The sequence below is a fragment of the Rhineura floridana genome, chromosome 3 (assembly GCF_030035675.1).
Source record: "Rhineura floridana isolate rRhiFlo1 chromosome 3, rRhiFlo1.hap2, whole genome shotgun sequence".
NCBI lineage: Eukaryota > Metazoa > Chordata > Lepidosauria > Squamata > Rhineuridae > Rhineura > Rhineura floridana.
The window spans coordinates 184,780,836-184,804,755 of NC_084482.1; the positions used below are offsets into that span (position 1 = coordinate 184,780,836).

General features: G+C 43.3%; 1 protein-coding gene across 11 annotated transcripts in view; it reads left to right on the forward strand.

Moving 5' to 3' along the window:
* FHIT (fragile histidine triad diadenosine triphosphatase) overlaps positions 1-23,920 on the forward strand; it is a 1,850,166-nt gene that overhangs the window by 481,964 nt on the left and 1,344,282 nt on the right. The gene's annotated exons all lie outside the window — the stretch shown is intronic.

Genomic DNA, 23,920 nt, shown 5'->3' on the forward strand with positions numbered 1-23,920 from the left:
TTCTTCACATGCAGAATGTCCCAGGATCAATCACTGACATCTCCAGATAGGGCTGAGAAGGGCTTCTGTCTGAAACCCTTGAGATCCCCTGTAGTAGATACTGAGCTAGGTAGACGAGTGATCTAACTTTAAGACAGCTTTCTACTGAGCAGTAAGCGCAGAGGGAGGGCTGGTGGAACATTGATGTTGCCCAATATCTGATCACGAACCACAGAGTATGCTTTTTCTTTCCCCTCCACACGCTTCATGTGCCCAGTATTTTATAATCTTTTTTCCCTGCATAGGTTGTGAGGAAAAGGGGCAGTGAGAGTAGAGCCCACAGTAGGTCTTGAACTTGTACACTAAACCGTATAACACCCCACGACTTTTGTTCAGGGATTGGAATTACTGTGATCGGAACAAACCAGGATCTTAACCCAACTTCAAGCTGTGGTTTAAGGTGCTGGTTTGTTCCAGTTCTGATAACCTTAGTTTGGATGTAATGAGAAAGTATGTTAATCAGCTCACGAAATGTTGAATTGTAGGGTGCTGAGGAGGGAAGAGGCTGTGGGAGGACTGAGACTGCAAGCCCAAGACTCATGCATGTTTTGGCTCAATAATTTATGTCCAAATTAGGCCCAAAGGGCTGGATCTACAGCCCATGTTCCACATTACAAGGGGAGCTTCTACATGAAGCATTCTTAAGGTGCAGTATCTGATTGTGGTGAGATGCTGGAAAATTCATTTTACATAAAGTGCAAGGGTCCAACTAGAAAAGGTTCCTATTAAAAATAGGTGCTCTCATCCTTGCTTCAATACATATTACTTTGATGTTCCGTTGTTATCAGATAATTTTGCCTTTTTCCATCTTGTTACATGGAGATGGCATTTCTTTTTGGACATTTCTGAATTAAAAATACAGAATATTTACTACAGGTTCCAAGATAGGCAGCTAGCAATTCTTAAAAATCATATTATGTATACTTAATGTCTACCTGACCTTTTCTGCTGTTACTTTAATCTTTTAAAATTTCATTTAATTTAAAAGCCAGTGTATTAGGCCATTTATATGCAAATTACCTTTAATTCATGCATTGATTTAACAGACTAACACAAAAGATCCTTTACCAGCTGTGACCTTTTTGACTCTGTTCTTCTGAAGAAACTGTAAAGTGCTTACATGTGACCTCACGTCCATGTGTAGCATAACATGCCTCCTTCAGTATGTATAATTCAGTCATAATAGCAGGATTTCCCTCTCAACATTGCATTATTAACACTGGAGTCTGAGCTGCTGTTGAAGTTAAAACAGCTTCTATTTTTTAACCGTATACAGTTTTCCTTCCTTTTTTGGAACAAGTTTTTCATATTGTTGAATTTCAAACAAATCAAGGGATTTATAGTTAAATATGCTATTCAAGGGGTTAATTATTTGCATTTTATAATACAATCATCACTACAGTGCAGAACATTGTTATCTTATGCTATGCTATGGTTTATATCTATGCCCCCTTTTGGCCAAAAAGACCGTCAAGGCTGCTCACAAAAAATAAACACAAATACAAACTACACATTGGAAAGGAACAATACAGTGTACAAAAATTTAAATAACAAAATATTAACATTGTTTAAAAAAGCAACAGCAACATCCTTCAATAACAATACAGTAACAATCAGCACTTTCCTAATGTTTTGACAATGTCTATGATGTTCTGTCATCATATCTGAAGAGTACCTCACACAAATCCAAGATGGGAATCTGGCTTCTCCCCTCCTCTTTTGGCTAATTCTCTAATAGCAATGCTTGCTATGTAGACAACTTAAGAAAAGCATAAATTGGCAAAGATCTTATCAAAATTCAGAATGGCTCAACAATTGCAATGGGAAAGGTGCTGAGCTTGGGTAGCTCACTATAAAATTACCACAAAGCTCACTAGGCAGAGCCAAGGGAAGCCAGTTTGAACTACCTCATGGGCTATTACGGAAATAAATAATAACATGAAACCACTTTTTTTTACTTGGGAAGGTGCTGAAGAAATAACTGATTGGGACCAGAGTAAGTTAGTTGAATTTACTTAATTTCAGTGGGAATTAAGTTCAATTAATTCAAGGTCTGGTCTGGCTCCAACCAAATAAAGAGATGCCACACTTGTGGGCTACAGTAAGTGAGAAATAATAAAGAATCATTCATGCCAGTAAAACCACAACAACACTTTGCCAGCTAACACATGATTTTGAAAAGAAAACGATGGATACAGTGCATGACCAGCCCACAGTGCAAGGCAGCCCTTACAGCTAGTCCTGCTGCAGCTCCTCCAACAAAGCCTCCACTGCACATTGCTGCTTATACCTGAGCCTCTCTGGCAGACCTGGTAAGTCTTGCAGTGGGGTTATTAGCAAAGGAAACCTTCAGGCATTTGCTCAGCCAGATTGGCTAGCAAACTAAGAAGAGGTGTGCAGGCAGCCAGTGCCCTCTTCCAGGCCTTATGCTGCTCCTGGAGGACATGAAAGCACTTCTTCAGGGAGCAGTGGACTGTGTACAGGCAGCCTGAGCCTTCAGAAACCATCCCGGGCTCCAGCTTGCTCGCTCCGCTTCTGCCTCAAGGTGCCTGCACCTGGGCCTCTGCCGAGGAGCCTGCTAGGAATCGTAGTTCCTCCGCTCAGGTTGCGAAGCTGTGTTGCCTGATCCTGGTGATAATCCACTTTGCCGAGCGAGTTTGGCCGGTACTTGTCTACCCCATTGCATGGCTCTCATTTGTGCTTGGAAATTTGAGTAGACTGTATTCCCTGCTGATGGGGGAAGGGAGCAGCCCGCACTCAGATCTCACTCACTTGCCTCTTTCCCACTTTTGGATGACTTCCCCTCTTCTCCTCTTGCAATAACAGCTCCCCAATAAGACAAGTTTATATGAAGAGGAGGGTGATCTTAGAATCAGAATGAAGGCTGAGGAGGAATCTGAGTTGTCTGGAAGTTCAGAATGCCAGCAGACTACAGCTGGCAGACACAGATCAGGTGGTTAGAGGAGGGCATGTTATGAAAAATCAAAAACAAGGAAATGAGCAAACAAATTGGGGAAAACACTGCAACATTGCCTGAACACCACCAAAAAAAAAAGGAAAAAAAAAAGGGAAGAAAGACAGACTAAACCACTGTCTGATTGCACCTGGGAGCAGGGGAAGAGGCAACTAGAGGTAGCTGTGCCTATGGCACTCGCAAAATTCCAAATCTGCCCCTAGGCTCAAAAAGGTTGGCAACCCTTATTTAACTTGCTCATCCTAGGTCTGATGTCACACACACCTATCCCCTTCTGCTCCTGGAGGACACACTAAAACACACCAGAGCCAATAATAGCCCTTTCTAAAAAGGCCCAATCACTGCCCTGTGTGAGCAAGGCCAATCTACAGCCTGATGAAACTTCACTATTCAGAGATGTTCCAAACTAAAGTTCAGTGGCTTACCACATGGGGGAGCTACACACAGAGCCAAGTTTCCTGGTTCTAGTGCCATGGCTCCTATGTTGGGTGATGGTTGCAGGTTTAATAGCTGTGCTGCAAAATCATGTTGTTACCAGAACAAATATCATCCACAAAAGTTTAAATGTAATCAGATTATGGTTTTAAAAAATTAAAGAGAATTTCCTTTTGCAAAGGCATGCCTACTGTGACACACAGATTTCTACATGTACAGCCTTCCTTCCTTTAAGAAAAAATAACTCCTAGGTTGCATTTGTTACTGCCAAGAATGAAGAATCACCCGGCCAATTGGCAAGACTCATTATTTATTATTGGATCTATTTGGCAGGTTTTAACAGCTTTTGGAATGATAAATAGGTTGAAGCATTGTTACTTAATTATTATTTTTAGGTTTTAAATTTTAACTATCATTTTTTCTATTTTCCCAGAATAATTCTTTAAGGAAAAAAATCTAAATCTATGTAAGAAACATTCCCTTTCCCTAAATTACCTGGCAAGAGATTGAAATATATTTCTGAAACAATCACCTTAGTACAAACAAACACCTTAGCAAGTAATTGTAAGCATAAAGGAATATTAATCCAGGAGAACCGAGTAAAATCTGCCTGAAAACTACAAGCATAAACGTCTGTTTAGGCAAAGAAGTAAGTTGTCAGTGTATTTCTCAGTGATCACGCAGTATATACAATTTATTTGTATATAGCTTCATTCATATGAAATGCCAAAAAACAGCTTACAGTGAGAGAAATGACAGTTAGCAAAGTTATGTGCAGTCACATACAGAAAACACAGTAGCATGTTAAAAGCTTGCCACAATTATAAGAAGAAAAAATGAGACAAGATACGCTAACACAGATAAGGCCTATAACAAAATTTATTTTGTCATGAATGGTGAAATATATTGACAGGATTTAAAATGTGATATTCTTTCTCCAGAAAGTAATGGATTTTTTATTTCTTTGTAAAACAATGGTGGTGGTGGTGGGGACGGACACATTGTAAATGTTGACACAGGAAAATAAATAAAAATGACAAGATTATATTTCTTAAAAAATACCCAAAAAACTCCAGAGCAAAAAACATTAAAAGATGGGAATTGCAACCATTTATTCAGAAAAAGTGTTGTCCCATTCTTGCAGAAGAATGATTAAAGGTTAAGGTAGCAAGATGGAATGTGATAACATTTCCTGTCTATACCTTGACAACTGAAGACTGGTTCAGATTAGAGCCCCTTGTTGGGAAGAAGGCTCCAGGTGACTGAACCTGCTAGCATTTTTACTCGGCCCACTTGCTGGCATCTCTTTCATGTTCTTTGCTGCTCTTAGGTCCAACAAAATGGCAAGTAATGTTGGAGGGAGGGTGAACACGTTGGGAAAATACACTAAGAAAGATTGGAAAGAGATCTCTCCAAAGCTGGCTCTTGGAACACCAAACTTCACCTAGAGGCCCATAGAAATTGTTAACAGCTTTCTTATGAGCATGTATGTCATGAGAAATCAAATACAGTTGCTCATATAAGCAAACAGCCATGCCCAATTTCTACAAGCAGAATCAGTATGGGAAGCACAGCTGCCCTCCGTTTGGCCAGCAAAAGCATGGCGTGTGCTGCCAGAGAAGGGACAGAGGACTGTTGCTTTTTCACTGGCCCAAACCTGTGTTCATGTTGTCCAGTGTGGAAGAAACGTGGCCTCCTTACCACACCATAAAACAGAATGGTGCCCTGGAGTGTTCCACTTAAAACCTCAAACCATTTCCCCAAGGGGTTTAGAAGTTTCAGAGAAATGCTTGAGGAGGTCTTTTGCTTGCCCATCCCAAATGAGATGGGGCACAGTGGTGCAAATATGTAATTTTAGACCCTGGTCATTTGGGGGGATGAGAGCCAGTGTGGTGTAGTGGTTAAGGTGCTGGACTATGACCTGGGAGACCAGGGTTCAAATCCCCACATACCCATGAAGCTCACTGGGTGACCTTGGGCCAGTAACTGCCTCTCAGCCTCAGAGGGAGGCAATGGTAAACCACCTCTGAATACTGCTTACCATAAAACCCTATTCATAGGGTCGCCATAAGTCGGGATTGACTTGAAGGCAGTCCATTTTCATTTTTTTCAGTTGGGGGGAGGCTTGTAGATGGCCCGTGTATATTATTTTAGCTGTGAATCACAAAATTTACTTTTCTCTTCTCCCCCTCCCAACTGCCATCACATGCCATCACATGCTTTATAAATGCATCTACATTACTGATGTGTTAGAACCAAAACCAGTCTGCCAATCCCCTCATTAAAAAAACACAAAACACAACTCTGAGCATGTGTAGTTTTGCATTTTAAACTCGTATAATAAAATCATAGCACCATCATGACAACAGGAATAAAGTAGGTTTGCTTCTGCTGCCTTTATGCTAAATACACTTTCTTGGGAATAAACACCATTTATTGTAACATTGTTTTAAAAATAAAAATAATAAAATGAGCATCTGTAATCACATATATAACAAGATGGTCCCTGACTATACATTAAAACACACACAAAAAGAAGGAAGCTGCAATGATCATTGTCAGCCCTGGTGGCCCCAGCCTTGGTGCTGTGGAGCCTGTTTGCCATTGCCCCCGTCATCTGCAGCTCTGGGAAGTCATTTTGGGGGACCCTGGGCTGTGGGGCCTTGGATCTTGGCCCCAAGATCCAATCCTAGCTGCACCACTTCTATATTAAAGTGTGTCCCGCACGTTAAATCATTACAAATGAAAACGAAGTCTGAAATGTAATTCTAAACTACAAACCTGCCTTAGATTGGGACATCAAAGCCACTCTAAATGGAACACACTTTGGGCATAGTTGTGTCACTTAATTCTGATGCAGCAGTGGTAGGAAGGAGAAAGAAAGATATCTCTTCTTCCATGCTTGGTTCTGCTACAGCAGTGAGCCACGTGCCAGACAGAGCATAGGTTTTCGTAAGGGAAATTAAGTCCATACCTTTAAATAATGCAAAGGAGTTTGACTGAGTTGAATGGGTGTACTGCAATTTAAGGGGTTCAAAATTTAGATCTAAGCCTGGAAAATACATAGCAGCTTGTATAACAGTTAGCAAGTGCTAGGGTTCATGGGGAAAACTTTGGAGACTCTGTGTGTAAAAGAACCAGACAAGACCATCCATTATTGTATGTTATAATTTCGCTATGATGATAGTCATTTGCCCAGTAAATTAGAGATAATAAGCTAACTAAAGGAATAGATGTGGGGAAAGCCAGCCAAAGATTTAACTGACAAGATAATGTTTGCAGTGAAGCCAAGAACATCAGTGTGTGTCATCCAATGGAAAACTGTCAGTTCTAGAAATACTCTGTGTTTCAAAGTAATTGATGGGAAGCCTAATGAGCATACACACTGCATTTACTATTATATTACATCAGAAAAAGTGTCTTGATAGAAAACATGCATCGAGAAGGAGAAGGGATGATGATGATGATTCGGTTTTTTGTAGAATCTCTTTCTTAACGTGTTATAGGATAGGCTGCACTGGTATCTATTTCATAAGCTTTAAAATGTAGGTACTGTGGCCTCTGTACAGGATAAGGTTGTCAAGTCAGAAGCATTCCAAACCCTGTCATTTTAGGCGCAGGCCCTAGTGATGTCTCGGGGTGGGCCCTAGTAATGTCATTAAGCACAACACATTAAGCATCAACCACAGTTGCTTGGAGGATACCACATTGTTATCCTCTGCCTGTTCTGCCATTGAGGACTTTCTTGGATTGTTCTTTGACTGGTTCCTCTCCCTTGACCTTACCGCCATGGGTGACTCTGCTGGGAGTACATGACTCCCGACAGCATTGCTCACAGGGTTCATTGGAAGATGCAAGCCCACTCACCACTACAAGGTGATGATCCAGCGAGGGGACCTGGGAACTACAAACCAGTCAGCCTGACATCCCTGGGAACATTCTGGAGCAGATTATAAAGTGGTCTGTCCCGTTCAGAGCCGGAAGGACGAGGCTGAAGCATAGGTGCAAGTAAATCTCATTTTATTAGAGTAATGGATACATCAAAGGCATTGCGCTTCATAGAAAACCCTGCGCTAACTCACTAGAATTCCTAACTACACTCTGGACATGCTCTGCAGCGTGTGAAGAAAGTTGACTCAACTCCCCACTGTAAGCGGCAAGCTTAAGAAGGGAACGTTTTCGAACGTAATCTCTGACTCCTGTGTAATTCCTGTCTTTGCCCTGTCCGTTTCTCGCGGCGGCGGGAGCACGGGACAGAGGGCGTGTTTCCAAAGGCTCATCGGAAGACACCTGTTCCTGAGCAACAGGCTCAAGATCAGGGGGCTGTGCCACACTGGTATCCTCCTGGGAACTGCTTGGCAAGGGAGGAGCTGGCACTGTCTCTGGAGCCTCCCCCAACAAGTCTTCTGCAGCAGCTGGGTGCGGCACGCTCTGTTCCTCGGAGAGTGCGGGACCCGTGGGAATTGGCTGGTGAGCAGGCTGACCCCCTCCCACAAGGTCCTGCTCAGACTCAACAATTCCCAACTCTGCTTCCTCTGGCAGCGGAGGCGCCTGAAACTCATGCCTCCCCCTTCCCTGTCCATTCTGGGTTAGCTGAGGCTCAACATGGTCAGTCTATAAGCACCTTGAAAACAATGCAGTGATTACTAGAAGCCAACATGGATTTGTCAAAAACAAATCCTGTCACATTAATCTTATCTCAGTTTTTGATCAGCAACCTCCCTGGTAGACTGTGGGAATGCTTTGGACATAATGTATCTCGACTTCATGATATTCAGATTAGCAAGATAGCTGAATGTGGGCTAGATGGAACAACTATCAGGTGGATCATCAGTTGGCTACAGAATCGTACTCAAAGAGTTCTTATCAATGTTTTCTTCTCAAACTGGAGGGAGGTAACATGTGGCTTACTGCAGGGCTCGGTCCTGAGCCCAGTAATCTTCAATGTCTTTATTAATGAATATCAGATTTGTAGATGATACAAAATTGGGAGGGATAGCTAACACCTTGGAAGTTATCTTGATAGGCTGGAGCATTAGGCTGAAAACAACAGAATGAAACTTAACAGTGATAAGTGCAAAGTTTTACACCTAGGAAAAAGAAAGTGCACAGTTATAAGATGAGGGATACTTGGCTCAGCAATACTACATGCAAGAAGTATCTTGGGATTGTTGTTGATCATAAGATGAATATGAACCAACCGTGTGATGTAGCTGCTGCAAAAGGCAAATGTGTGATGTAGCTGCTGCAAAAGGCTGCATTAACAGAAGTATAGTTTCCAAATAGCATAAAGTATTGGTTTCCCTCTATTCAGCACTGGTTATGCCTCATCTTGGGTACTGCATCCAGTTCTGGACACCACACTTTAAGAAGGATGCAGACAAACTGGAACAGGTTCATAGGAAGGTAATGAGGATGATCAGGGAACTGGAAACAAAGCCCTATGAGAAGATACTGAAAGTACTGGGCATGTTTAGGCTTGAGAAGAGAAGACTGAGGGGAGATATGATAGCACTGTTCAAGTACTTTAAAGGTTGTCACACAGAGGAGGGCCACGATCTCTTCTTGATCATCCCAGAGTGCAGGACACGGAATAATGGGCTCAAGTTGCAGGAAGCCAGATTTTGATTAAACATCAGGAAAACCTCCTGTTAGAGTGTTATGACAATGGAACCAATGACCTAGGGAGGTGGTGGGCTGTCCAACACTGGAGGCATTCAACAGGCAGCTGGACAGCTACCTGTCAGGTATGCTTTAATTTGGATTCCTGCATTGAGCAGGGGGTTTATTTCTGCGATTTATTTATCTATTTCTGTGATTTATTTATCGCCCATCTGGCTGGAAACTGAGCCACTCTGAGCGATGTACAAAGTCATAATATATAAGAATCACAACATCAAAACAGCAATAAAACTAAAACAACAGGTAAAGGTTACTACAGTAAAGTTCAATAAAGCTTCTGGCCCGTATAGTCCACAAGGTGCGTCATTTGCGAAACCGAAAGTGGCATCTCCTCTCACTCTCAGCATCCAGCATCCAGCATAGCAAACAGCGAGAGGCAGCACAAACAGGCCCCATGAAGACGCGACCAACAGGAAAGCCCCCCCCGAGAAGCCAAAAGCAAAGGCAACGAGAGGCAAAACGCGGCCGACACAAGGCAAAACGAGCAAGGCCAGCACAACGAAGGCCGCAGGGGCGCGCCCCTACCCCAGCAGCCAACGGAAAACTGCTGCGGCGAACAACACCGTCCCCCGAACAGAGGCTGCAGCCCCAGGCCCGCCGAAGGGCCGCAGCCCACCCCCAGCTCCGATCTGGCAACCAGGAAATGGTGGCGGCGGCGGCCCAGCGTAGGTGAAAGTCTTACATCATATTTCTGATAGCTGGCATCCAGGTCGGTCTGAGGGTGGTGACATAAGAGGGGGGGAGGCTACCCCGTATTTTCCAATGCATTGTAACCTCCAACAAGGGAGAAATTACCGCATAAAAGCTGTTTGTTGCGGAGCTCCCTCGCCCGTAGCTGTTACTCCTGCCGCCATGATAGCTAGATGCAGACAAATCTGTGAATCCATAGATCAAGCCTCAGCAGTAGTCTGCCACAGCCAGTTGGGTGCTAAGGTCCAGGGCACCTGGATGTCAGGAAAGGGAACTGCAGTTGGCCCAAAATAGGCACAACCAAGTTCCAGGGAAGGCAGAACAGGGTTCAAGGAGCCTGAGGCAAGGGCATAGTCTGAGCCAGGCAGAAGGACAAAGTCTAAGAAGGCAGATCAGGAGGGGCCAGAGGCAGGCACAAGGTCAATTCAGGCAGGGATCACAGTCCACAGCAGACCAGGAGACGGGTAAAAGAGCTATGCAGTATCATCATAAGTTGTCCAGACTCAATAGCCTTAAAGGCCCCTTCCAACTCTATGATTCTAAGTCATGCACTTTAAATATGAGTTGAGTGTGCTTTAAATGTATTGTGTGGATCTACTTCATGAACTTTGCCTGCATGTAACTCATTTTAATTAATTTTTAAAAATGGAAATCAGCTACAAAGTTTAATGAGTGACCATGGGCTACTCACCATCTCTCAGCCTGATCTGCCCCTCAGAGTGAAAACAACCCACCCAAAGGAGAAGGGCACACTTAAAATGTAGAAGAAATAATAATGTACAACTATAGTGTGAAATCAAATACTTATTGGGACATAGTATGAAGAGATATTTATATAAGCAGGACTGTCATAGATGTTTATTATTTACACAACCTTTATTTATAGTCCAATCTTCTGCATGTTTACTTAGAAGCAAGTCCCAATGCATACAATGGGGCTTATTCAAACAGTGCACAGGACTGCAGGAAGAGTGCACAGGACTGCAACCTCAGTTGATAAGAAACTTCACTCACCCAACCCAAAATTCAGAATCATGCCATTTTAAGCTATTTTCCAACTGTTTTATACTTGTTTTATGGTTATTGGATTTTAAATGGATTTATTTCTTCTTGTGAGCTGCCTTGGTTTCCAGTCGGCAACCCTTCCTCACATGGTTGTTGGAAAGATTCCATATACACACACACTGGAGATATAAAAGCACATACACCCCATATAATAGTTTATTGTCAAAATCAGTTGGTCATTGCAGAACATTTTTTTTAAATGAAATCAGTATTAGTTTCCTACCAAATAAAAGCAGTGATACCTCGATAAGCCCTCCCTAACTGTTTTAAAAATAGGATTGGAGGGGGAGAGAAAGATTTACAACACAAACACAATCCTTTGCTATGTTCATTCGGAAGTCCCATTGATTTACAGCACAATCCTAACCATGTCTAAATCCTAACCAATCCTAAAGTAAGTCTTATTAAATTAAATGGGGTTTACTCCTGATGTGGAATTAGCATTGCAACTTTACTCCCAGAAAAGCAAGTATATGATTAAAGCTTCATATTGGGGAGGTTTTCAAAACAGGCTATGAATTAGACAAATAAACTGTCCTCTTCAACATCCCAGGAAAATTTAAACTTGTTTGACTCTTCATAATTAGAGAAGTATAACACATTGTGTGGCATCATAAGCTGCATTTACACTTAGTTTACATTTCTGTTTAAAAATTATTTGAAAGATAAAATGTATAATATGCTATTTTTGCAAGTAATTTAAAAAACCCTTCATGCACATTTTTATTATAATCATAACTGAAATTGTTTACAGTAAAAAAATTGCCTACCAAGTTCCTGCTGTGATTTTTTGTTCTACATCTCCTGAACACAGAGAAAGGGACTTTTACTTTGGCTGAAAGCTATAAACTTACTCATTTGATGAGATTTTCAGACAAGCAGGAAAAGACAAGAGTTTTCTGGCCTTGTGATGGGTTCTAGCTATTGCCTTGAGGTCAACAAATCCCTTGTCAATCACAACCCTGACTTCACTTATTGGCTACAAACCTGAGAGGGCAGGGTTAGAGCAGCCAGCTATGAGATCATTTAACAGAAGTTGCAGGGGGGCGGTGGCGGCAGACATTTCATTGTATATCGTTTGAATGAGACCACCTAGAATTTTTTTTTAATGTAAGCTGAGAATCCTGAGATTGAGGTGATTTACCTGGAGACCTGGAGAGGACTGCAAAAATCTGGAGTCTCTTGGTGAAAACCGGAGACCTGACAACCTAGTGCAAGACCTGAACTTTCATTTTCTAGGTCTCAGGTCTTACAGGGAAGGTGGCTGATTCACCTTGTTTCACCCCCACCTCCTTCTCTGTGTTCTAATCTTCTGAGTGTATCAAGAACCGCAGAGGAGCCCATCTTGTGCTTGGTCTGCCTGCTTTTAAATATCTGCAAATAACTCTTGTATCCTCTCACTTCCTGCCCTGCCTCCCCCTACAATTTCTTCGGAGACATCTCTCTGTCTCTATAATAGTATGTCCATTCCATCCTGATGGCTTCACCCATTGTTACCATGAGGATGGGAGATACAGTGGCTCTTCTGCTAACTGTTTGGTGTTCAAGGTAGGTGGCTGCAGTGTTGGATGTTGGGGAGGAGGGCGTGCTTGATTACCCCAAAGAGATAGGGCATGTAGCATAGAAATGTTTAGCATAGGACACCTTCCCACTGTTTGGATCGTATTCAGTGATAGTCCTTCTCAGAGTAGACCCATTGATATTAATAGACATGACTAACTTAGATTTATTAATTTCAGTGGGTCTACTCTAAGTAAACCAATGTGTTGTTGTTGTTGTTATAGCAATATAAGGTTGCCACCACATTCAGCTTACAGTAGAATTTGGTGTAAATACTGAGGTTCTGCTAAGAGGGGCTTTGGTGGTGGAGGCCAGAAGACTAGCTGGTTGCATGGCAGGCTGTGAAGCGTACACAGCTCTGTCTTCTAACACCTTCCCCAGCATCCATCACTTGAGGTAGCCACATAACTCTGCCTAGTCTATTAAAGGCTTGAGTATGAGGGGGGTTACTTATCTTTGGTGCAACATTGAAACGATTAGAGGTGAAAGCACACACAGCTTTTATGAGGATTTTATATCTCAACAGTTAACTTAGTTTTGGGCTAAAACATGGCACATGTGTGATCTCAGCCTGGAGGTGCATTTTCTTGCTCTTGCTTTCTTCAAAAAGATTCATTATTTTCATTATTTTTTAGATACAAGAAAATAAATATTTTGTCACTCTCTGAAGCCTAGCAGTTAATTAGACATCCTGGGTTTACTTTCTCCTTTTATACTGAGGGCCTTTTTCTGCTTTGGCAAAGGAAAAGGGACGTAATTTGGAGATAAATTGTAATGGCAGCTCTGTTGAGGCTTTAGCATGCTCTAAGAAAACAAGGGTTATGGTCTTATTGTGAAAATGTGCCTTCCAGGGGCCAACAGAGAAGTTAATGGTTGTGGAGGCTGCTTTAAATCTCTCCATGTAGGAGCTTCTTTTCATATGTCAAGGTATTTCTGTGCAGTGACTTATCATGTGGATCACGTGAATTCTCCACGGCTTTGTAGATCTCTTTCTCTTTTTGGTCATTTGTGCTGGTGTGGAGCAAATCTCAGAATCCATGAGAGGAGCCACTGTGAGTCTGTGTAAATAGGGTCAGTTGTAAATCTAGCAATGTAAATGTCAGAGAATGGGATCATGCATTGATTTGGGTAAATAACAGATTTAATTAATTAAACTTCATAACTGTTAGAAACAATGGAACCAATTACCCAGGGAGGTGGTGGGCTCTCCAATGCTGGAGGCATTCAAGAGGCAGCTAGACAGCCATCTGTCAGGTATGCTTTAATTTGGATTCCTGCATGGAGCAGGGGGTTGGACTTGATGGCCTTATAGGCCCCTTCCAATTCTGCTATTCTGCGATTCTATGATTTCCAGCTCAGAGGTAGAGCATTTGCCTAACAAGCAGAAGGTCCCAGGCTCAATCCCTGGCATTTCTATGTAGGGCTAGGAGAGGTTCCTGTCTGAGATCCTGGAAAGCCACTGCCAGTCGGTAAAACAAGGCTGAACTAGGTGGACCAATGTTCTGACTCTGTATAAGGCAGCTTCCTATGTTCATGTGCTGACCAAGCTGCAATAGTTCCTTTTAGGTTGTGATCCTGGGACACATACTGAATGCAAAATGGTCACAGCACGCATGTGGCTTAATGCATAGAAATGTAGCATCTGAAACTGGTCTCAGAATGTCTTCAGATGCTTAGCTAGCATTGTTGCTTTATAATATCTGGAGAAACATGTAGGCTGTAGATCAGGGCCGAGCCACTGGTAGCCCTCCAGGTGTTGTTGGACTTCACCCCCCATCACCCCCAGCCTTCTGGATAGCACCACAGGGTCCCCATCTCTGCTGTGTATGAAGATACAACTTGCACAAATTTGGGAGTTAGAAGAAGTACCACCAATGAGGAGAGACTGAAAGAATTGGGCATGTTTAGCCTTGAAAAGAGGAGACTGAGGGGAGATATGATAGCACTCTTCAAGTACTTGAAAGGTTGCCACACAGAGGAGGGCCAGGATGTCTTCTTGCTCGTCCCAGAGTCCCAGAGGAGGAGGAGCTCTGGAGAGGTAAGCAGCTCATCTGCATACTTTCCTTCCCACCAGGCTCGGCAGCGCGCGTCGTGAGGCACGCGAATTAAACACACAGACATACACACAAACTACAACCTGTTCAACTAATTCCTGGCACTGACAACAGGAAAAACAAGACTACCACTGATAACAGGAATAGTAAACAACAAACAGAAAATGGAGGGGGATCAATCAGTTGTTGTCACCTGCAAGGTGTGCGCTATGTTCATCTTCTTGACGGAAACCATCTGCAATTACACTTGCAGCAAGTGCAGATTGGTGGCGCTCCTAGAAGAAAAGGTCAGGGGGCTGCAGCAACTCATCGACACCCTGCAACTTGTCAGAGAAGATGAGGACTTCCTCGATAGAACACAAGAGGAATTAAGGGAACGACACAAAGTACAGGAAGAAAGCGACAAGGAAGAAGAGGACTGCAACAGCAACAAATCCCCATGGAGGACTGTCACTGTAAGGGCAAGGAAAAACAGGAGGGATTCAGAACTGCTGCAACTAACAAATCGCTTTCAGCATCTCTTGGCAGACAGCACCTCTGAAGAGCCTCAACAAACTCAACTGCATCAAGAGCCACTGGCTGCAAAGGAAGACTCCACACCCCACAAGAAGGAGGCTGATGCAACCACTGCTCGCGGCAAAAAGAGGAGGGTGCTGGTGGTTGGAGACTCGTTGCTCAGGGGGGTAGAGGCACCGGTATGCCAGCCGGACAAAATGAATCGGGAAGTCTGTTGTCTCCCTGGGGCACGCATCCGGGACGTCACTGTCAACCTGCCGAGGCTCATTGGGAACCAAGATAGGTACCCCTTTCTCCTCATCCATGTGGGCACAAACGACACGGCCAGAAACGCCTTGGAACAGATCACCTCAGACTATGAGGTTCTGGGTAGGAAGGTCAAGGATTTTGGGGCGCAGGTGGTCTTCTCGTCAATTCTTCATGAAGGATAGAGGACTACAAAGGGAAAGGAAGATACTGCAGGTCAACGACTGGTTACGCAGATGGTGTCGACGGGAGAGGTTTGGATTCTGGGACCATGGTCTAAGCTTCTTGGAGGGGGGACTGTTGGCAAGAGATGGGCTTCACCTCACGAGGACTGGGAAGAATCTCTTTGGCAGAAGTATGGCAAAACTCATCAAGAGGGCTTTAAACTAAAGCCTCTGGGGGATGGAGATGATAGCTTAAATACCGATCCAAAGACAGCGGGTTGTAAATACAAGGATTTGAAGGGTCCAGGAGACACTGGGAGAGAGAAAGGGATGCATGGCAAAGCTCACGATATATTAACGGAGGAATCCAATCAGGACAAAAGAGACTTCTGGTGTCTATATACCAATGCGCGGAGCTTGGGAAACAAGCAAGAGGAGCTTGAAGTCTTAGTGCATCAAGGCAAATATGACTTCATAGGGATAACAGAGACTTGATGGGATGACTCCCATGATTGGAATATAGCCATTCAAGGATATAAACTCTACAGAAAGAATAGAAGCAACAGAAAAGGAGGGGGAGTAGCGGTATACGTCAAAGACAAATACACCTCTATGGAAATCCAAGAGAGCAAACAAAGGGGTCCGGTAGAGACCATTTGGGTAAAAATTAATGGAGAAACAAATAAAACCGACATGGTAGTAGGTGTCTACTACAGACCCCCTGGCCAAGAAGAGATGGTAGATGAGGCCTTTCTCAAACAAATCTCTGAAATCTCAAGGAGGCAAGAAGTAGTAGTGATGGGGGACTTCAACTACCCGGATATCTGCTGGGAGACAAACTCTGCAAAGCACAAAACCTCCAACAAATTCCTGATGGGCCTTGCTGATAATTTCCTCTTTCAAAAAGTAGAAGAAGGAACAATGGGATTGGCAATCCTGGACCTGATCTTAACTAATAGGGACGAATTGGTCATGGGAATTAAAGCAGTCCGTACCTTGGGGGAAAGTGACCACGTAATGATGGAATTCGTGATTCTGGGGAAAGCCAAAGAAGAATATAGTCAAATATGGACCTTGGATTTCAGGAAAGCCGATTTTAGCAAGCTCAGGGAAATGATGGGTAGGATCCCGTGGCTAGATAGACTAAAGAAAAAAGGAGCCCAAGAAGCGTGGGAGTTCATGAAGAAAGTATTACAAAAAGCACAATCGCAAACAATTCCAAAGAGGAAGAAAAATGGAAGACGTCGGAAAAAGCCAATGTGGCTACACAGAAGACTGGTGGAGGAGGTAAAAGTAAAAAAGTGTGTGTATAAAGAATGGAAGGAAGGACGCATCACCAAGGAAGAGTACCGACAAACGACTCGGGCTTGCAGGAATAGCGTAAGGAAAGCTAAAACCCAGAATGAGCTGAGGCTGGCGAGGGAAGCGAGGAACAACAAAAAGGGGGTTTTCAGGTATGTTCGAAGCAAGAGAAAGACCAAGGAAACGGTGGGACTGCTGTTCAATGAGGATGGCAAAATGTTGACAGATAACAAGGAAAAGGCAGAACTGCTCAACGCCTATTTTGCCTCCGTTTTCTCCCAAAAAGGGAACAGTGTGTAACCTTGCATCGGTAGCAATCTCAGGAAGTGGTCGGGATTGCAGTTCAAGATTGATAAGGAGATAGTCAGGAAATACCTAGTTAACCTAAATGAGTTCAAATCTCCAGGGCCTGATGAACTGCATCCCAGAGTATTGAAGGAACTAGCTGATGTACTCTCGGAACCTCTTGCCATCATCTTTGAGAAATCCTGGAGAACGGGAGAGGTGCCGGAGGATTGGAGACGGGCAAATGTCATCCCGCTCTTTAAAAAGGGTAAAAAAGAAGATCTGGGGAATTACAGGCCGGTCAGTCTGACTTCAATACCGGGAAAGATATTAGAACAGATAATAAAAGAGTCCATTGGCAACTGTCTAGATGACAATGCTGTGATTAGTAGGAGCCAGCATGGGTTTGTCAAGAAAAAATCCTGTCAAACTAATCTCATCTCTTTTTTTGATCGGGTCACTAGCCTAGTAGATGGTGGAAATGCTGTAAATGTCATCTATCTAGATTTCAGCAAAGCGTTTGACAAAGTCCCCCACGACCTTTTGATTAGCAAACTGGTCAGATGTGGACTAGATGGAAATACTGTCAGGTGGATTCACAACTGGTTGGAAAACCGTACTCAAAGAGTGGTCGTTGGTGGCTCTGCTTCGGACTGGAAGGAGGTTTCGAGTGGAGTGCCACAGGGTTCTGTCCTGGGGCCGATACTCTTCAACATTTTTATCAATGACTTAGATGACGGGGTGGAGGGAAGCCTTATGAAGTTTGCGGATGATACGAAACTGGGAGGGATAGCTAACACAATGGAAGACAGGAATAAAATTCAAAGGGACCTGGATAGACTAGAAAATTGGGCTGAAATTAATAAAATGAAATTCAATAAAGACAAATGCAGGATTCTGCATTTAGGCCACAAAAACAAAATGCACGGGTACAGGATGGGAAATACCTGGCTTAGCAGTAGTGCGTGTGAGAAGGACGTTGGAATTGTAGTGGATAGCAAGTTGAACATGACCCAGCAGTGTGATGCTGCGGCAAAAAAGGCAAATGCGGTTTTGGGCTGGATCCGTTTCAATCCGGTTTTAGGCCTGGTTTTGGCACTGAAACAGCCTTGGTCGCCCTGTATGATGACCTTTGTCGGGAGAGGGACAGAGGGAGTGTGACTCTGTTGATTCTCCTTGATCTCTCAGTGGCGTTTGATACCATCGACCATGGTATCCTTCTGGGGAGACTCGCGGAGTTGGGAGTTGGAGGCACTGCTTGGCAGTGGTTCCACTCCTACTTGGCGGATCGTCACCAGAAGGTAGTACTTGGGGAACATTGCTCGACACCTTGGACTCTCCATTGTGGAGTCCTCCAGGGGTCGGTTTTGTCCCCCATGCTTTTTAACATCTACATGCAGCCTCTGGGTGCCGTCATCAGGAGCTTTGGAGTGCGTTGTCACCAGTACACTGATGACACGCAGCTCTATTTCTCCTTTTCATCTTCTACAGGTGAGTCTGTGGATGTGCTGAATCACTGCCTGACCGCGATAATGGACTGGATGAGAGCTAATAAACTGAGACTCAATCCAGACAAGACTGAGACACTGTTGGTGAATGCCTTCCCTGCCCAGATGGTGGATGCTTACCCTGTTCTAGATGGGGTTACACTCCCCTTGAAGGAACAGGTTCGTAGTCTTGGGGTTCTTTTCGATCCTTCCTTGTCTCTGGAGGCGCAAGTGGCCACGGTGGCAAGGAATGCATTCTACCACCTTCGGTTGGTAGCCCAGCTACGCCCCTATCTGGACAGGGATGACCTCGCCTCAGTTGTTCATGCTCTGGTAACTTCTAGGTTGGATTACTGTAATGCGCTCTACGTAGGGCTGCCCCTGAAGACAGTTCGGAAGCTTCAGCTAGTGCAAAATGCAGCAGCCAGACTGCTGACGAGGACCAGCCGGTCAGCGCATATAACACCTGTTCTGGCCCTTTTGCACTGGCTACCTATTTGCTTCCGAGCCAGATTCAAGGTGCTGGTTTTGACCTATAAAGCCTTACACGGCGTGGGACCGCAGTATCTTGTGGAACGCCTCTCCCGCTATGAACCGACCCGGTCACTTCGCTCAGCGTCTGAGGCCCTCCTCCGGGTATCAACCACTATCAATCGGGAAGCCCGGAGGACAGTTACTCGATCTAGGGCCTTTTCTGTAGTGGCCCCCGAATTGTGGAACAGCCTCCCCGAAGAAGTACGCCTGGCGCCGACGCTTCTATCTTTTCGGCGCCAGGTTAAGACCTGGCTATGCTCCCAGGCATTTTAATGTGTTTCATGTTACAATTTTAAATCTCTTTGTTTCAGTTTATTTATTGTGATATTTTGTATTTCTGTATTTTTAATCTTTTGTACACCGCCCAGAGAGCTATTCGCTATGGGCGGTTTAAAAATGAAATAAAATAAATAAATAAAAATAAATAAATAGAGCTATAGTTTCCAGGTCGAGGGAAGTAATAGTCCCACTACATTCTACATTAGTCTGGCCTCATCTGGAATACTGCGTTCAGTTCTGGGCACCTCATTTTAAGAAAGATATAGACAAGTTGGAGTGGGTTCAGAAGAGGGCGACGAGGATGATAGCCGGTATGGAAAACAAGTCTTATGAGGAAATGTTGAAGGAACTTGGCATGTTCAGTCTGGTGAAGAGAAGGCTGAGGGGTGACATGATTGCACTCTTTAAGTACCTGAAGGGCTGTCACATAGAGGAGGGTACAAATTTGTTCTCTGCTGCCCCAGAGGGTAGGACTAGGTCTAATGGTTTTAAGTTGCAGGAGCGTAGATTCAGATTGGACATTAGAAGGAACTTCTTGACAGTAAGGGCAGTTCGGCAATGGAACCGACTGCCTAGGGAGGTGGTGGGATCCCCTTCGCTGGATTTCTTCAAGCAGAGGCTGGACAGCTATCTGCGGGAGATGCTATCTGTTGGACTCGATGGCCTACAAGGCCCCTTCCAACTCTGTGATTCTATGATTCTATGACACTGAATAATGGGCCTAAGTTACAGGAAGCCAGATTTCAACTGAACATCAAGAAAAACTTCCTAACTGTTAGAGCAGTATGACAAAGGAACCTATTTTTATTGTTGTTGTTGTTATTTAGATTTAGGTTTATATCACACCCTTCCTCCCAGTAGGAGCCCAGGGCAGCAAACAAAAACACTAAAAACACTCCAAAACATCTTTAAAAACAGACTTTAAAATATATTAAAACAAAATATCTTTAAAAACATATTAAAAACATCTTTATTTTTTTTAAAAAAAATCTTAAGTGATTCCAACACAAACACAGACTGGAATAGAGTCTACTTAAAAGGCTCGTTGAAAGAGGAAGGTCTTCAGTAGGTGCTGAAAAGATAACAGAAATGGTGCCAGTCTAATATTTAAGGGGAGGGAATTGCAAAGGGTAGGTGGCACTACACTAAAGGTCCGCTTCCTATGTTGTGCAGAATGGACCTCCTGATAAGATGGTATCTGCAGGAGACCCAAGCCTTTGACTGAAAAACTATGGAACGGTTTAAAAGAAATAGGGTGCCACAGCATCCGATTGTCCTGATGCGCAATCTATATTCTGGACAAGAGGCTACTGTAAGGACAGAATATGGAGAAACTGATTGGTTCCTCATCGGAAACGGTATGAGACGGATGTATTTTATCACCCTATTTAATCTATATGAAGAACATATCGTATGGAAAGCGGGATTGGACCAAGATGAAGGAGGTGTGAAAACTGGAGGGAGAAATATCAATAATTTAAGATATGCAGACGATACTATACTACTAGTAGAAACCAGTAATGATTTAAACGAATACTGGTGAAAGTTAAAGAGGAAAGCACAAAAGCAGGACTACAGCTGAACGTCAAAAAGACTAAAGTAATGTCAACAGAAGATTTATGCAACTTTAAAGTTGATAATGAGGACATTGAACTTACCTTGGCACAGTCATTAACCAAAATGGAGACAATAGTCAAGAAATCAGAAGAAGGCTAGGACTGGGGAGGGCAGCTGTGAGAGAACTAGAAAAGGTCCTCAAATGCAAAGATGTATCACTGAACACTAAAGTCAGGATTATTCAGACCATGGTATTTCCGATCTCTATGTATGGATGTGAAAGTTGGACAGTGAACAGAGTGGATAAGAGAAAAATCAACTCCTTTGAAATGTGGTGTTGTAGGAGAGCTTTCCACATACCATGGACTGCGAAAAAGACAAATAATTGGGTGTTAGAACAAATTAAACCAGAACTACCATTAGAAGCTAAAATGATGAAACTGAGGTTATCATACTATGGACACATCATGAGAAGACATGATTCACTAGAAAAGACAATAATGATGGGAAAAACAGAAGGAAGTAGAAAAAGAGGAAGGCCAAACAAGAAATGGATTGATTCCATCAAGGAAGCCACAATGCTGAACGTACATGATCTGAACAGGGTGGTTCACAACAGATGCTGATTCATAGGGTCGCCATTAGTCGACTTGAAGGCACATAACGACAGCAAGCAGGAGGCCCTCACCTGCAGAACACAGTGATCGACTGGGTATATAAGGGGTAAGACGATCTTTCAGGTATCGAGGGAGGTGGTGGTCTCTCCAGCACTGGAGGCATTCGAGAGGCAGCTGGACATCCACCTATCAGGTATGCTTTAATTTGTATTCCTGCACTGAGCAGAGGGTTGGACTCGATGACCTTATAGGCCCCTTCCAACTCAAGTATTCTATGATTCTATTGTTCAGTCAGATGTAAGAAAAAACAGTAGATTTGGCTGTAACTTCCAGTGTTAAATGGAAAACTATTGAAAATACTCTTAATTTTTTAAAAAAGTGCTAAAATAGAGGGGAAAGGAAAAAAGGTGTTGTGCCTCACATCTTACTTAGCTGTTAGTGTCCTCCTTCCACTTTTCAGTGCTTTCTCCATGCTTTCAGAGGCAGTCCAACCCTTTTTTGTTTTCATAACTACCCACTTTGTTTTCATAAAGTTTAGCAAGTGAGCAGTCCTCTAAACATCCTATATATTCAACTGGAAGATGGGCTACTTCATTTACTAAATAGGCCTGTTATTAAGGATGCTTATGAAATTATGAAATCTGATTTTCTGTTAATTTTATCTGTGTGCCGAACAGGGCTGGCGCCAGACATGCTGGGGCCCTTGGGCACCAGCTTGCCCCAGTGCATGCACTCCCATACACACACACATGTGCACACCTACCTGTCTCGCAGGGCAGGAGCTTCTTCCACCTGCCTGTTTCACTGGCTCCATCTCTCCTGTCTTTTGCGGCTGTGTGGACTGCTATGCGCGCTCATCGCCACCATCAACCAAGATGGCGCCAGAGGCTTCAGCCCCTTAGGGAAACCTCGGCCACCATTTTGGTTAATGGCAGTCCTGCACGCGCAGCCCATGCAGCCTCAAAATATAGGAGAGATGGGTAGGTGGAGACAGCGAACGGGGAGGTGGAAGAAGCTCCCTCACTGCAATCTGCAGCAGATCTCAGAAAATGAGTGCTACTCCTCCCCCACCCTAATGAGAGGAGCCTCAGGGTCTCTGTGGCTCCAGGGTCCCTCAGCCAGGGCCCAACCTGGCCGCCCTTTGGGACCGGCCCTCGTGCCAAATTACCAATATTATTTGTGGAGATGCTGCCAACATGTTAGTGATCTACCATTCTTCTGTCTTTGATTTCCAGAATTTGTTCACACTGCTGTACATTCGTGGTCTGCTGTGGTTTTTCCCCCTCTATAAGTTACTGTCAAGCGCAAGCACGTATATGCATGCTGATGAAAGCACTACTTGTCAATATTTCCTCTCATTTACTGTTTTAATAATTGTGCATATGTGCTTTTCCATGTCAGGACCTTGTGAGGGTCTAAAAAACTTGATCTGCAAATTCCAGCCTCTGCAAAGTCCCAAAACAAATGTTAGAAATTCTCCAAATTAAACCTGAAGGCAGGCAGAGTTAAATGTGGGGCAGAGCCAAACTGTGGAAAAATAAGAAAACTGATCAGGCACTCACCCTGTCTTCTCTGGATACTTGTGGTATCAGCCATACTTGGCTTGGAAAATATTGTCTACTTTTATGTTTAAATATGCAGCAAAAAAGTTTTTATTATACCTTGTATATTAGGGCCAATATTGAATTGGTACTGCCACTTTAAGAATGCACTTTTTTTCTTGGTTAAAATTAATCACATTTTCTGATTATTTTGAACCCCTTATGGGAAGATCAAATCATGTCTGATCTCTTTCTTTTTAGCTGACTTTTTTCTGTCTTTTGCAAGGAGACCAATTCTGAATGAGTGGGTAGTTTTAAGGAAAAGGCCTACAAGATTCTTGTATCTGTGTTATCTTATATTCGTTTCATTTTGCTCTCTCAGTATCACAATGGAACTACTTCATTGTGTAATTTCCATGTAGCTCTTTTTGCTTTTTTGCAATTCTGATTTCTGCCTGCCTATTGTATTACAAAAGAATTGAAAAACTAGGATATTTGCATGAAGGACATTTTAAATTCTAATGTCAGGGGTCATTAATCATTTTTGTTGCTATACCTAAGAAGTACAATTTCTATACAGAGGGGAGAATATGGGATAGTAGTCCATTTTAAAAATGCTGTTTGAGATTATTTTTTTCACTTTCTTCAAGTTGTACCCCCCCAGCAAATTAAAAAGAATCCCAAGTCAAAATCATTTACATACATTATAATTTTTGGCAGCTGTTATCCATAGTATCTGTCTCCAAGTGTTGATGTTGAAATTAACACTTTTTAAATTTGCTTTCCTTTAATTCTTAAACCTGAGGTTTCTACAAACTAGGGTTGTTTTTTTAAAAAAACACAACTTTGAGTTTTTATTAACACACAAGTCTTCAGGGAAATTGCTGTAAAGC